The 15,707-nt window shown below is 46.0% G+C and overlaps 1 long non-coding RNA gene across 1 annotated transcript in view; it reads right to left on the reverse strand.

The window, feature by feature from the left end:
• Nucleotides 1–12,074, reverse strand: part of LOC142803237 (uncharacterized) — a 61,705-nt gene extending 49,631 nt beyond the window's left edge. Inside the window, exon 1 of the long non-coding RNA XR_012894019.1 lies at nucleotides 11,959–12,074. This is a non-coding gene — a long non-coding RNA (uncharacterized LOC142803237). The remainder of the gene's footprint in view (nucleotides 1–11,958) is intronic.
• Nucleotides 12,075–15,707: the final 3,633 nt, after the last annotated feature.

Below are 15,707 nucleotides of genomic sequence, written 5' to 3' on the forward strand. Positions count from 1 at the left end.
CGTTCGTCCACTCAGGGTTGCAGAAATAGCGTCTTTTTCAGCTCTTCCTCCAATCGCTCGAAGGGTGTCTACTGTGTGGCGTATAGTGGACAGCGAGTGCCATTTCACTGCGGTTAGCAATTGTTTTGCGGAAGCTGTTGGGGCTACAGGATCTCGTTGAACCTTGTAGTGTTTGCAAATATCAATGTTGTCTTCTTTTGCCTAAATAACAGCTTCAAATTACGCTAGAGAAGAAAATTTGTATTTAAATAGTGCTCATACAGGCGCTGATTTAGGAAATGAGCATTTTTGAAGACGACATACATTGAAGAAATATTGAAGCTGTGCAAAATCGTGAATGCGAAGATGTCTGAAGAAGACAAGGTTGGACACGTTCTCAAGGGTATAGCCGAAGACGTGTACAATTTCTTAATTGGGAAAGACTACTTGAACTCCGTGTCCGACGTGATGAAGCACTGTCGTACCTTTGAATCCCTCAAGATGCGACGAATTTCTTCGAAATTAGGCCGCCTGACCAACGTCCCCACTGTGGCCAGTGTTGAAACAGTGCCGCCTAACGACCTTGCTTTTATCATACGGCAGATCATCAGAGAAGAGCTGCTTCGATGTCAGCAGACCTATCATCGCCCCAGCAATTTTCAGGATGTGTACGTAAACGAACCAGAACGTGTGCGGACTCCTGTTTCTCTTCCACCATGGCAACCATCGATCATCGACCATCCGGCAACCATCGACCATCCGCACTCCACTTCACGGAAACCACGCGCACCAACCGGGTCACGCTACCCCTTGCCCGCCTCTGATCGAAGCTTGACGCCACCACTAGCTCCCCGTGCTCCACGATCGCCGTCGTCACGGCGACGCGCACGTACACCACCGCCGGAAATCTAGTCGGTGCGGCCAGTGGGGGTGAGGCTGCGAAATCACAGGTGCTATCTACAGATATACCCCCCTCAGCGTTTATGTTGAAGAACAAAGTTCATGTAGTTGTCGATGGAGTGGCTACTATGGCACTTGTAGATACAGGCGCGACAGTCTCGGGGATGAGTGTAAATTTTAAGAACCTGCTAGGACCAAAAGTGATGTTTTGCCTGAACCGTGGGGTGACATTTAGTGGTGTAAGTGGTGACGTGTTGTGTCCGGTGGGGTATAGTACTGTGGACGTCTCGCTATGTGGCAAGGTGTTTTGCACAGAGTTTGTGGTTATTCCGCGGTCTACACATGGCGTTATCTTGGGTATTGACTTCTTGTGTGAGTGTGGGGCAACTGTAGACTGCAGAAGCGGGCATCTTTCTATACACGGTACTTTCCCAACGGCGCTCTTGGAAAATTCCTGTCCGGAGCAATCCATCTTTTTTGTCTCCGTGGATACAATTGTTCTTCATTTTCTGCTGTGTGTGTTCCCGTGACATGCCACAGTAACAACTGTGGCACGTTTGATGCCACGCTCGAACCGATTCCCTTGGCATGCCTAAAAAAGAACATTCTCATTCCCTATTGTATAGTGCCAGTCGTTGATGGACGGGCAGGTGTGTGGACAATGAACAGTTCCATGGAGCCTGCAATCCTGCCAGGCGGCATGAAACTTGCATTATTTAGACCCGAGTCATGTAGGACGCTGGTTGCGCTTGTTGATGCTACAAACCAAAATGAACATCAAAGCTTAGAAGGTTCAGAAGATGCCCAATTGATACAAATGGTCAGCAAGTCACTTGACCAAAGTGAACGTCATACACTGCTCGACGTTCTATCTAAGCACTCGCAAGTGTTCAATTTTTCTCAATACAGCCAAAGGCCCTTAATCCCAGCGTCCCGGATACGTCATCAGATCCACACCGAGTCGGCGCATCCCATTAGGCAGAAACCTTACTGAATGGCACCATCGGAGCGCAAGATCATCAATGAGCAAGTCCCAGAAATGCTGGAAAAGGGAATAATACAGGAATCGGCAACTCCGTGGGCTGCTCCCGTCATTCTAGTGTGGAAGAAGAATGGTACGTGGAGATTTTGCGTTGACTACTGCCGACTGAATTCTGTTACCAAGAAAGACGTCTATCCACTGCCGCGCATCGATGACGCTCTAGACTGCCTGCATTCCGCGTCCTACTTTTTATCTGTCAACCTGAGATAAGGTTAGTGGCAAATTCTGATGCACGCAGCTGACAAAGAAAAGATGGCATTCGTTACGACCGACGGACTTTACGGGTTCAGCGTTGTGCCATTCGGATTATGTAATGCTCCAGCGACATTCTAAAGATTTATGGACTCTATATTGCGTGGTTTAAAATAGCATATATGCATGAGTTAACTTGATGATGTCGTAATTTCTGGACGTACGGTTGAGGAGCACAACACTCACCTAGACCTCGTGCTCAGCTGCATAGAAAAAGCTGACCTTGTATTGAATTCAAAAAAGTGCCACTTTGGCGAGCGACAGACATTGGTGTAAGGACATCTCGTTGACAAAGATGGCATTAGACCTGACCCACAAAAGACAGCGGCCGTTGAATCGTTCGAGCGTCCTATATCTGGGAAACAACTGCGTAGATTCGTTGGGCGCTGCTCGTATTTCCGCCGGTTCGTACCCTAGTTTGTGGATGTCGTTCACTCCCTGACAAGCCTTTTACGCAAGAACAGCCCGTTTCACTGGACCTCCGAGTGTGATGCCGAATTTTGCAAGCTAAAATGTTTGTTAACTTCGCAGCCAATACTTCGGCACTTCAATCCTTCGTCGCCCACGGAAATTCACACAGACGCAAGTGGAATCGGTATCGGTGCCGTTCTCGTTCAGCGTTTTGGCAAGAAGGAACACGTTGTGGCGTACGCAAGTCGTTCTTTAAGCAAGCCTGAACGCAACTACACAGTGACCGAACGGGAATGTCTAGCGGTAGTCTTTGCCGTGAAACGGTTTCGCTCGTACATCTATGGTCGCCCGTTCACTATCGTCACAGATCACCATTCCCTGTGTTGGCTGGTCAACCTTCGTGACCCATCCGGCCGCCTTGCACGATGGGCCATTCGTTTGCAAGAACATGTCTTCACTATTTCATACAAGACTGGCCGTCTACACGCTGATGCGGATTGCCTCTCCAGAATGCCGCTACTATCGGCAGATTGTGAAGGTGATAACTTTGACCACCTTATCGCTTCTCTGTCGTCTGGCTTTCCTGATGCCGCGACTTTCGCCGCTGAGCAGCGTAATGACCCAAGCTTGAAAGCTCTCTTCCCTGGATCGAGAAATTTATTAAGTGAAGGCCGATTCTGCGTCCGAAATGGTCTTCTTTACCAGAGAAACTTGTCCACGATGGGCGCCCGCTTTCTGCTGGTTGTTCCTGCGTCCCTCCAAACGTTTGTTCTGCGTCTCACGCATGATGACCCCGCCTGTGGCCATCTAGGCACCGCAAGAACACTTAGTCGCACGAAAGAGCGGTTCTATTGGCCGAAAATGAGCAAGACAATTCAGAACTACGTGGCCAGCTGTACGCAGTGCCAGAGCCACAAGCGGCTCTCCTTGGGTCCAGTTGGCCACCTGCAACCTGTAAAGCCTCCCAGTTCCCCATTTGAAAAGGTCGGCATTGATCTGATGGGACCATTTCCACGCTCCTCAAAAGGTAACCGGTGGATACTTGTATGCGCCGACTACCTGACGCGGTACTGCGACACGGCTGCCTTATGCTCCGCCACGGCAGTCCAGGTTTCGGAGTTCCTGTTGCATTCAGTCATCCTCCGACACGGACCTCCTCGCGTGATGATAAGTGAACGTGGACGACAATTTACCGCTGATATTGTCGAATCATTACTTCGTTTGTGTGCCTCCAAGTTCCGACACTCAACATCGTATCATCCGCAAACTAACGGCCTCACCTAGCGCACAAACCGAACGTTGATCAACATGTTGTAAATGTCGCCTCCGACCACAAAAACTGGGATGAAGTTTTACCATTCGTCACGCACGCCTTCAACACGTCGAAACACGAAACGACAGGCTACAGCCCTTTCTATCTGCTCTACGCTCGCTCACCTCGACATACGCTGGACACTATCTTTCCTTTTGTCGTCCATTACGATTTAACAATTGCCGAAACTTTATGTCGTGCGGAATAGACACGTCGACTTGCCTGCTTACCTACACTGGCAGCGCAGGAGTCCTCCAAAACTCGCTACGACAGTCAACACAGGCATGTAACCTATGCCCCCGGTGATCTAGTGTGGGTGTGGACCCCAATACGCAGACATGGCTTGAGCCAAAAGCTACTGGCACACTACGCCGGTTCTTTCATGATACTCCATCGTCTCAGCGAGGTCAACTATGAAATTGCACGTGTCACCACTAGTGGCCGACGTTCATGCAAGACAGAAGTGACGCATGTTGCCCGCCTGAAGCCGTTTACACGAAGGATGCAAGAATGACTCACCCAGAGGGCTTCCTATGAGACCGGAGGAATGATAAGAAGATAAGAATCACTACCAGGAAAAACAAGTGAATCGCGGGTAGAGAATGAAGACGACGTTGCCTTCACTATGATCCCTCTGAGTGGGTACGAGCCATGGCGGTGGAGATAATCATCATTATACTGGGATCGCGGACTCAGGGCCCATTAAAAACCTCATTAAGTTACCTTGCCTTGTGTAACAATATGAACTTATAGGCATTTAGGCACGAACACTAAGAATAGGAATTCATTGGCACCGTAAGAACACTATAAAAGCCATTTTTAACCTGAAATTCTTGCCCATATATCAAAATGGCACAATCGGAAGGCAAGTAAGAAACTAGGCATTTGTCTATATTCCGGTCTCTAGGACTTCTAACACTCGGCTATGACGGGCAGCGTGGGGAGCGGCTGACAGTGCTTCAGGTGAGCGAGGTCGGTGGCATCGTGGTGGTCGGGCCCCACTGCTATGCAACGTGGGTGGAAGATATGCCAGAAACGTCTCTGGTGGGCGAGTCTGGCTGTCTCCTGGTGGCCGGTCTTTATAACGGTCAGAATGGTCTTGTGATGCTGCCAGAGTATTTGGAGGGTGACATTGCAAGTCATGCAAGAGTCGTCGGACGCCAATCAAGCAAATATACCGCCTCACTTTGGCGGTATAGTCTTTATTCGTGTTTGCAAGCCAGTCCGGGAAATGCTTTGAAGACAGAGACGGCACCCTTGATGCGACTGGTTGTTCTATTCACTTCCGCTTCCTCTGCTTCTGTCGAACTATTCCCGCTAGAGCTGCGATGCCACTGGTATATATATATATATATATATACATATATATATATATATATATATATATATATATATATATATATATATATATATATATATATATATATATATATATATATATATATATATATATATATATATACAGGATATAACACAATGGGAGCGTTGTCAACAAAGATAAAGATACTACTTAACAGTTTCGGGAAGGGACCTCCCTTCATCAGAGGATGAGTTCGACTAACGTTGACGTTCAAGCTTGGTTGCTGCCACGTCCCTCTCGGCTTGAAAGTGCTTTGCGAGAGTGAGAAAAAAACAGCATACGCTCAGCACAAAACCAGACTGTGCACATCCAAAAGTCGGTGTGAGTCCACATCTGGTTCTCATATTGTGCTGGCCAGTTCTGGACCTAAAACTGCCGCCGCGGTGGCGGAAGAGGCCGGCACCGCCACGCGGGCCCCTTCGTAGTTGCGTAAAATGAAACCAAGCCTGCGCTGAAGGTGCAGCACAGTCACACCGAAAGCTAAAAGAGCGGCCTTGCAGAGCCTTTTCTAAACACCCATTATGTAGCTTCTGCAAGCACACTTGCTTGATGCTCATTACGGCAATTGTCATAAGAAATTTAGGGCTGGCATTCGTAATGCTATTTTTGTCATACTTCTGAGAAGCATAGTATCCGCTAAAGTATGGCGAAGAATTTCGTGCCAATTGTTTGCTACTTAGCAAATTAGCAAGTTTCACTAATCAGCTTTTTACTACCTTCGCTCACTAGGAGGTTAGTGATTTTGCGACATGTAAGGGGCTAGATTTTAGTAAAGAAGCAGGCCCTATTTATAAGAGTGCATGTTTTAACAAACACTGTTTTAATATTGTTTAAGTTTAAGTGGATTAATGCAAAATTTTGACTGAGCAAATCATCGCGTAGAGATTCGGGGACGCGAAGCCTTGATTCCATGGGATCACGTGCTTTTGCGGGCTACGCCGCCTTCGTTACATAAGATCGCCTCGACCTCTCATAAACATCACCGTATATCTTGTAGCGACCCGCCACTGTGGTCCAGTGGCTAAGGCACTCGGCTACGAGCGAGCAGGTCGCGGAATAAAATCCCAGCCGCAGCGGCTGCAATTTGATCTACCTGTCTGCCTGTACCTGTCTACCGAAGCCAATGCTATCGAAAGTCTATTCCATCTCTCTCTGTGTGGTTCATCGTGTGCAACAGTTAATCTCCGACACAGTTCACGCAGCTCACAGTTAATCGAGTATGAATGTGTGCTGCACTGGCTTAAAGACCTTTGCGATTGAGTTTCAGGCAAAGTGGGCACCCATGTGTGTAGGAAGGGGAGGGAGTGCCAAAAAATGGAGGTAGTGTAATATGTGACGTCACTGCTCACAAGCTGGTATGCGAAAATTTGCAGTAAGCTCAAGCACTGCACCGGCGTCCGTATGAAACACAGCTTTGCGGAGCACTTTCTCGAATATGCGTCGGAGTCGCCGTTGGCAGCAAAAGCAAAAACAAAGTGATCGATGGGGAGAAAGCAAGCGAATGAGGTGCCACCAAGGAACGAAAAAATCACAAGGTGTAAGGTGGGTATGCCGCCACCATATAGTTCCGTGAGACGAATACCATGGCATAGAGCCGTGGTTACGCAAGAATAGTGGAAACCGTTGGTGCTACACAATAAATATTGGGAGAGATTTATGGTAGGTGCGTTGCTTATAAATGTGCTTGTAATCAGTGAAGCCTTTTGGAAATACTGCTTTGTTGTTGAATTCGAGGGTCTGGTTTACCAATAGTTGAAGTTTGAAAAATTAGCGCTTCAGCGAAAATGTGCTCTATTTTCGTGATTCGCCATTCTATTCCTATTGCACAGCGTGGAGAATGCCTTTAATTTGATTGCCACTCCATTCCTCCAAGCTTTGCAACATTCCATCCGACAATCCCATTTTCACCATTCCACGCAGACAATCACATCTTGAGTTTCATGAGGCATCTAAGGCTACCAAAGGTTCGCCCTAATAAGTCGCGTTGCGCCGTAAGCACCATGATCGGTAGTGCTCCTGAAATGTCGCAAGACGGTTATAATAAAGTGCTACAGATATTCAAAACTGTGAAAAGCTGGCTATCCGACATCAAGCAGGGCAAATATCGTAGCTGTCGACGAGAGGTCACAAGTCCACGTCGTTTACACAGTCACCAGCACGAAGCGTGAATGGGTCCACTAAGCAACTTCTAGTTTCTTCTTCATACCGCTCGAGGTCTTTCTTTCACAGCATTGCGGCATAGTCTTCCAGTGAGGCTGACATCGTGCATGACACTTTATGGAGTTTAAATTTGTGTTGAATGCGCACTCAATTGCACCTGCAAGCTACGTCAACGCTCAGAAACACGACTGCGCAACTGCGATACCCAGCCGCCTCTGACAAAATAATGGCTGCCTACCCAGAGTGCATAGCACTGTCGCCGTTCGTGCAAGCTCCCTATAAGCGCCGTGCGAATGCCTGGCACCACAGAGTTTACTAAATATACACTAGAGGGAACTCTGGCGCCAGTGTCTATGGGAGCTGCAACGCACGGTGCTTCAGTGAGCATGGGAATCATGGGTAGTATGCGAATTTTTCGAATCTTCGTACTTCTGGCTCCGTGTGTGTTCCTGTGGCTTGGAGCTGTTTTCTCACAAAAAAAGATCAAAAATTTTTGGAGGTTACGCTTCACAACCTTATTGTCTCAGGCTGGCCCTTTTAAATTAGGTCACGAAGTTCGAAAGGGTTCGTTCTTTCTTTCGAAACAATGTCGAAACATAGCAGTAAACGAAGCAACAAGTATCATTCCCCGACTACAAGTACAAGAACTAAAAAAATCTGAGTATTACCCATCATTTTCATGGTAGCTGAATAATCGCCGCGCCAGAGTGTCTCTTGTCAATTTTAGGAAATTTTATGCCTTGCACCCCATTCAGTAGCACCATCTAAACTCACGCCCCGGAAATTACTCGTAGCTCGAAGTCATCGGTGAACACAATCTGCCCGCGCCATCTCCTTACGCGGAGCGGCGAGTGTCAGCACGTAACTTATTTTTACAACGTGGCATTAGCCACGCCAACCGATCTCCTCCGGTCTATCACCAAGGGATCTCTTGAAACATATGGAAGGAAAGAGTGAGTAACTACCTAGTTGCGTCACGTCATAGGTCGCAGAGAGTTCGATAAAGGTCCCGCCCCTTCCCTGGTTTTAACGCGATAGCGTTTAAGAGCTTGCATCGCAAAATACCCGCCGCCGGCGTTGGCCCCTCTGGTTGTGAGTGAAAAATTGTCTGTGCGTCTGTGACAAAACACTCATGTTACCGATATAGCCGCGGGAGGCTGCTACTTGTCCATGCGTGCGCGCTCGATAACACTGAAAAAGCCGGGCATTCAAAGAAAAAAAAGTGCTCAAGCTCACGAGGCGCGGTAGTTTCTTTGACCTGTCACCTCTCCCTGCTTAGCTTCAAGCACTTTCGTCGGGATGAGAGAAGAGATAATGCAATTGCAGCATGCGACAAACCTTTGTAGCTCCACCCACACCAGACGGATTCTCAAACTTTTTGTGGCGTCGTATTCGTGAGACAATAACCTCTTCTAGTGAATTCATTCCATGGTCACCTGAGAAAATGTTTCAGGGCCCTTTTAACGCACATTGTTCGAAAGGTGTCATGACGAAAACAAGCCCATTCAGTGATAATCGCGCACTGGTCCAATCTACTGTGTGCATGTTTGTGTGCGTGCCTGTGTATGCAACAAAAATATTGTGAGCGCAGTCACTGGCTCTTCTTTATCAATTGGACTTGTCATCTCCATCTGTTCCCGTCACCTCCAATGGAAATCGTTGGATTGTAATGACTGTTGACCACCTCACACGCTACGCGGAAACAGCATCGCAGCACGCTGGTACAGCCACTGAAGTAGCCGATTTTTTTTTCTGCGTAACATATTTTTACGCCATGGAGCTCCACGTGTTTTGTTCAGCGACCACGGCAAGGTCTTCCTTCCCTCTATTGTTGCGGAGGTTCTACGGGCTGCCAACACTATCCACATGACAACTTCTACTTAGAATCCAAAACGAATGGCTTGACGAAACGCTTTCATCGTACCCTCTCGGACATGATTGCCATGTACGCCAACCGTGACCACACGAACTGGGACGCCATTTTGCCATTCACAACGTTCGCCCACAATACGGCTACTCAATGCACCATCGGCTACACGACGCACCATCTAACCCGAACTAACACCGGCATTTCTCAGGAAGCTCGCAAGTCTCGCTACGACTCACCGAGCTGTCACCTTTTCTCCAGGAGACGAAGTTCTTCTCTAGACTCCAGTGCGTGTGCCCGACTTATGTGGAAACTTCCTCAGTCGTTTCATTGGACCTTGTATGATCATCGAACAAACGTACCCCGTTAATTACCGTATCTTACCACTTAACGCTTCCTCCAACCATCGTTGCCGTGGGACAGAAATTGTGCATGTTTCTCGATGGAAGCTGTATAACCGATGCAATTCTTATATTGTCACTCACGCGGCCAAGAGGCCACTTCCAGCGTGACGGGGAATCAGTGTTAGCGCAGTCACTGACTCTTCTTTATCAATTGGACGTGTCATCATCATTTGTATAATTTCCTCATCTGTAGATGTCATCATTAGTGTGTGCCAGCTGGAACTCGTCTCGAATAAAGCTCTTCTTCATAATATGAGTAAATATGCACTTAGTGGTTGAAGGCTGCACAAGGTGCCGGATTTCGCTATTGACCTCAACTCTTAAAGACGAAGCTTAAGGGTCCCCCAAATTTTGGCTGTGCAGCGCGCTTACGAATCTTTCAGATTTCAGAGCGAGTGTATATAGGCTTGCGGTGGAGGAAGGCGAATCAGTAAAAGAAATGTGTTTTCCATCTGTGGGTGAAGGCTTGTCTTACAACCAGAAGATCAGTGTGTGTTTACCGCCATTGGGTGAAGACGTGTTGTGTAGTAGCAGCGCATTAGTGGCTAACGTGTTACCAACGGAGAAGTTTTGTTACTGTAGTGTGGCAAGTTTGCGATGCGAGAGTTTCCTGGAAGAGAAACCTCGAACGCAGCGGGACGACGACAGCCGTTGGACCTTATAGTGTTTCCTTAAAGAGAAGCGTTCAAGCTTTGTTCCAACAACTTTGGAGTAATTATGTTTGATGAAAATTTTAGCCTATATGTGCCTTGGTTAGTTAATGCATGAGATTGCACATTAGCGCATGTTGTTCTTTGTGCTAATTGTTTTAAATTTATTGTAGTATCTTGTGAGTGGTGTCATGCTGTATTTGATAACTGCCGAGTCTACATGTTTGTGTTTTATTTGGTGTGTCTCTTCTGATAATATTTTTTGTCAATTCTGGGCTTCGCTTCATTCTTTGGATCACCGCTGGCGTTTGCTACAGCACTGAAAGAACCAGCACTAAATGGTCCGCGCTTTCGTGGTGCAGTTCGAGGGGACGATACGTCAACCCTTAATATTAGCCCGGCGATTGCCTTCCTAATAACGACACTAGTGACAGCAGCGGTTATCTTGCCTTGATGCAAGATGCCTTGCCAGTGACCATTTTTTGAAAAACATATCATATGTATTTCCGGCCATCAAATAAACAAACGTCATTACCGTTTTTCATTTATCTAGAAAATCAAATTCACATGCGCGATTGTCGGATTGCACAAGGATGGTTTAAATCATTTTTTTGTTTTATGTGCAACATTACTGAAGAAATGAGGTGAAAAATTACGACAGAACACACGCAATATCAAAATTGACGTCGAACGAATATACTAGCAGGCAGCACCGCAGTTTTAGCGCAGCGTAGGCGGTGGTTAGGTGAATCTGCATGTTTAACTGTTTTGCCCAAAGTGGACTTCTGAAACAAATTTATACATTGACGCGCAGAGGTTAGAAACTAGTCCGACGTAACGTCAGCTCTCTCGTTACAGCTTGAAAGTCAGTTTTATGTACATGCATAGCCCATACGGTGTAATTAGTAGTATATCGTAAGTATAGTGTTAGAAAACCTTATAGCCAACTTTTCAAGCAACATGAGCATGCGACGTAATACCTCTACTGTGGTTTGATTCAACGTACTTTCTATCACTGGCGTAGTTACGTGAAGGATACTGAAGAGAAATGCAGATCACCAGTGCTCAATTCCAGCTCGATCCGTGGTCTATATTTATAGCGTTCATCTATTTTTTTCGCCCACGAACAATGCTTACGACACAGGGACTGAATTTGCTGCCACACAGAATCCTAGGCTCACGCTTCAGATTTTTACTATATGTTCTGATTGTTTGCTGGCTGATCGTAGCTGTGCAATGTGTGCGATTCATAAGCTTATTCCAATTACCATGTTATGCAGCTAGCGTAACACGTGACACACAAAGAATTTTTCGACGTACTTTACGTTAGTCTCACGTTATTCCTGCTATTACTTGTCAGTAACGTTCCTCTAAAACTCGTGTCCACTTTTGATAATCTAGTACGCGCCCTGAAAAACAGACAAACACAATTATAGGACAGAGAGTCAGGCAGAGGCAAGCCTGCCGGCTAACCAAAATGGCCACGGTGCCTTTGGTTCGCTAAGAAATGATTTCTATTTGAATTTATTTGGGAAAAATTTTCACGGTCTTATTGAACATAGCACAATGCTCTCAGTTACGTGGTAAATGAGTGTAATGTAATATTTGTAGCAGCACTTACATCATAGGGAGACCGACCGCAACAAGCAGAAAAGCCAAAGCAATGTAACGAAACATCTTGTGCTTAAAGTGGACCCTTGATAGGAGCAAACTTACTGGAGTATCATTAGATCCGCGGCCTTTTTTATATTCTAGAGGTTTGAACTGCAATTGTACAGGCGAGTTCACTAAAACGTAAAAACAAGATGAACGTATCGCCTTTTCATAAGGCTACTCCTAATTGATTTAAATATATTACCGTACGTCGTCCAATAGTGCTGCTCAACCATTGTTGCGAGCCTTTGTCGGTTATGGTAACGAAAAATCAAAAGTGAATTATTTTTCAAAATAATGTACAAAAGCCAAATACATTCTATTTGTAATCTTTCGCATATGTTCTTGCCAGTGGTAAAATACATTGATACGCATACAATAGACTACTTTGCTATAAAATAGACCGTGTTGCACAGAGTCGTCACATGTGGGATTTAGCGTCCCAAAACCACCATAAGATTATGAGAGATGCTCGCACGGCGTCTTGCGCTGGCCAATATGCACTGCTGTTTTACCTAAATTATTATGAAAAAGACACTATCATACGCCAAGCAAGCGCATTGTGCACAATATCATTATGTAATGCATCATACAACATATAATATAGCGCAGATTTCAATATCTTTATGGGCCTAAATGCGAACTGAGACCTTGTATAGGACAGAGGAGACTACAGCAATTTTCTTTTCACCTCTAAATAACTCGCCTATGTACAAGCGAGGCTGTATAAGGCTAAGGCGATCCAGCTGTCTGCGTGTAAAGACCTCCAGCGCAAGTATGTTCGGTAGATGTTTGCCATACTTCACTACTTCAAATTGTATTGTAAAATTTCAGAAAGGAGCAATAAGGCAGCAAACACCAACGTATGTGCTGCTCAAATTACGCAATGTCTATCTTCGCACCACTGAAACGAACATAGGCACACATGGGCAGCTAATAAGAATTTCTAGTGCGAAATAAATGCTAGAGAATACAAGATAAATAACTAAGATAGACTATATGATGCTGTCATTACACATAATAACAATGCAGTATGATGTCCCAAAAATACCATATATATATTTCTTTATTTTCTCCCAGTGCCCAATGGCATTACAGAGGTGGGTGGAATATTTACAAAAAAAATTTTAATGAACAGAAAGCAGTGAATAGTACAGACGACGTAGCCGCGGGCTCCGTAAACTTTAACCACCTGAATTTATTTAAATTGCACCTATATCTAAACGCGCGGGCCTCAAGCGTTTTCTCCTCCATTGAAAATGCGCTCATGTTGACCCGTATTCGATCTTGCGACCTGTGGGACAGCAGTTGATAGCCAACACCACTAGACGACTACGGTTCTCGCCACACTTCGTATAGTGTTCTTATGTTCTTGTCTTTCAGAAAACCCGCTGCATGACTGTCACTGCACACGCGGGCGCCACAAGTGTGGGCTCATTGTGATCAGAAGCTGGGTGCCGCCATGCACAGTACAATATTTGACCTAATTATTGGCAGATGATACTTGTCATGACGTTGCACACTGAGAAAAGTACGCGCAAGGAGACGGGAAAATAGCCGTCGGAGATATCACTAGGCAATTGTTTTACTGCTATGTAGTATGACAGACATAGTAGAAAGGTTTTATATGCATCTCACTACGGATAAGAACAAGGCAGGGATGTCTAATGTGACGAGCTAGAAATCGTTGGTTGCTCGCAAGGCTCATCATTGTAAAAAGTAGATTGTTTTGGTGATCCGTTCAGTTTGCGGCATTTTGTTTCAGCACTCAAAGCTTAATGTAGCATGAATTGAAGAATACATTTTGAGGAATGACAATTTTATACCACTACTATTAGGTGTACCGAAGAGCGCCGTTGTATTACCACCTTCTTTAGCACTGCAAGGAAGGCACTTACGAATCTATGTGTTTGCTAACACCAAAGTTCTTTCTAGATCACTTACTGAGTTACAAGAAAAGCAGAAGCATCTCATTTTAATGATGAAAGAGAGCCTCTAGTGCCGTCCAGTCGCTGCAAGGTACAGACCACGATAAATTATTCACATGCGAGAGCTCTGCCTTGTGAATCCTTCGATCACGCAAATTTGACAATACTAGGTGTCGCGGGAGTACATCACAGAGGCAAACGTGTTTCGACATCATACGAAACCTTTAGAATAGGTTTTCTCCATGACATTTTGCAAAACTTACTGTCTTTTTGGCACAACACTATATAAGAATTACATGCCCAGCTACCCGTGCATACTTTAATCAACACGGTGATGGGGGCTCGGCGCCATTGCTACTGAGCCACCGCTGACTAAACGTGACTTTTTCGTATTGTAGAGCTCGAATGAACGGCGGCCGATGCTGAGAACTTTCGAATAAGCAACAGTTCCGCAAACGGGGTCGATGTCACCACCCAACATAATTAGCCCCGACTTCAAGTCTGTGGTAGCCGAACTTGGCGCGAGATTCAATACCATAAAGCGCTCTTTCTGCATTCGGGGGTGTTTTGAGTGAAGGTCATGTGAAATAGGTAAAAATAATACTTTACGTCGATTTTAGCCTGCATTATTTGCTACCCGCTGTTTTGCATATATAGTCAGTAGTCCTATTGTTTTTAAGTCTCATCACCCCACCGGAGATATCCAGATGTGATGGGGTTCTATAGGAATATGTGAATTATGCAAACTTCGTTGCGTCATTGAACACAGCGTCCGTAAGACGGCGAGGCTCTGTTCTGTTTCCCTCACTTTATGGAAACACCACACATACCTGAAACACAGAACACGCACTGCTGATAACAAAACATTGTACAACCGAAGACAAAAGCTCTAAGAAGTGAAAAAAAGGTATAGCCCAACTGTAACCGAAAGTTTCACTGGTGGGTGCTAGTACACTGAGGTGTCGCGGACGTCTACAGCATGCAGATCGTGCACCTGGTGGCCATCATTGGATGGTCCGGCGAAAAGCAGGGTGACGCTCATATGAAGGCAAGACGGTGCGCGTAGGTTCCGAAGAAGGGGCTGGCAAAGTCAGGCAGTCTTCACCTTGGACGAGCGAACCAGGAGCCACAGCCAAGCACTTGGGCTAACGCCCGACAGTGGACCTGGTGGCGGCGGTAGCTTCCCGCTGCCTCCGTGGAACGACGAAGCTTGAGATCAAGCAAAGCAGGCCGTTCCGATTCTTGACCTCTACCAGGCACTCGGGGCAAACCACGACCGTGACGCTGGCGAACTTCACGGGAAAGGCATTTTGCCGTGGTCCTGGTGAATTGCAAGTACCGCAATTCTTCGGATTGCAGGAGCAATGTTTCGTTGATTTTTAAGATTAACAGGTGTTTGAATAGTTCGGCAGTAATAAAAGAAAACTGTGGAGCAACTAGTACCACTGGGGAATTTAAAGATGCCGAAGCGAGCAAGTCAGCAGTTTCATTTAGTGCCATTCCAGCATGCCCGGATACCCAAAGAAACCGAACATCTGATAGCTACGTGGTACGAGAGACCAAAATATCCTGAGAAGAGGAGACTGCTTTACAGACGTTAAATGTGTACGAACATACAAAGCATCCGAAGTATTAATAGCTTTTATTGCTGAGAACCTAATTTTTGAAGAGCCAATGTATTAGCCAGGAATTGTGCGAGATAAATTCAAAGTCACGCAATCTGAGCGCAAAACACCAATTAAGCTGATGAGAAAAAATGCCTACCTTCAGCCTTCTGAAGATTTTGCGT

This window comes from Rhipicephalus microplus, chromosome 3 (assembly GCF_043290135.1).
Source record: "Rhipicephalus microplus isolate Deutch F79 chromosome 3, USDA_Rmic, whole genome shotgun sequence".
Lineage (NCBI taxonomy): Eukaryota > Metazoa > Arthropoda > Arachnida > Ixodida > Ixodidae > Rhipicephalus > Rhipicephalus microplus.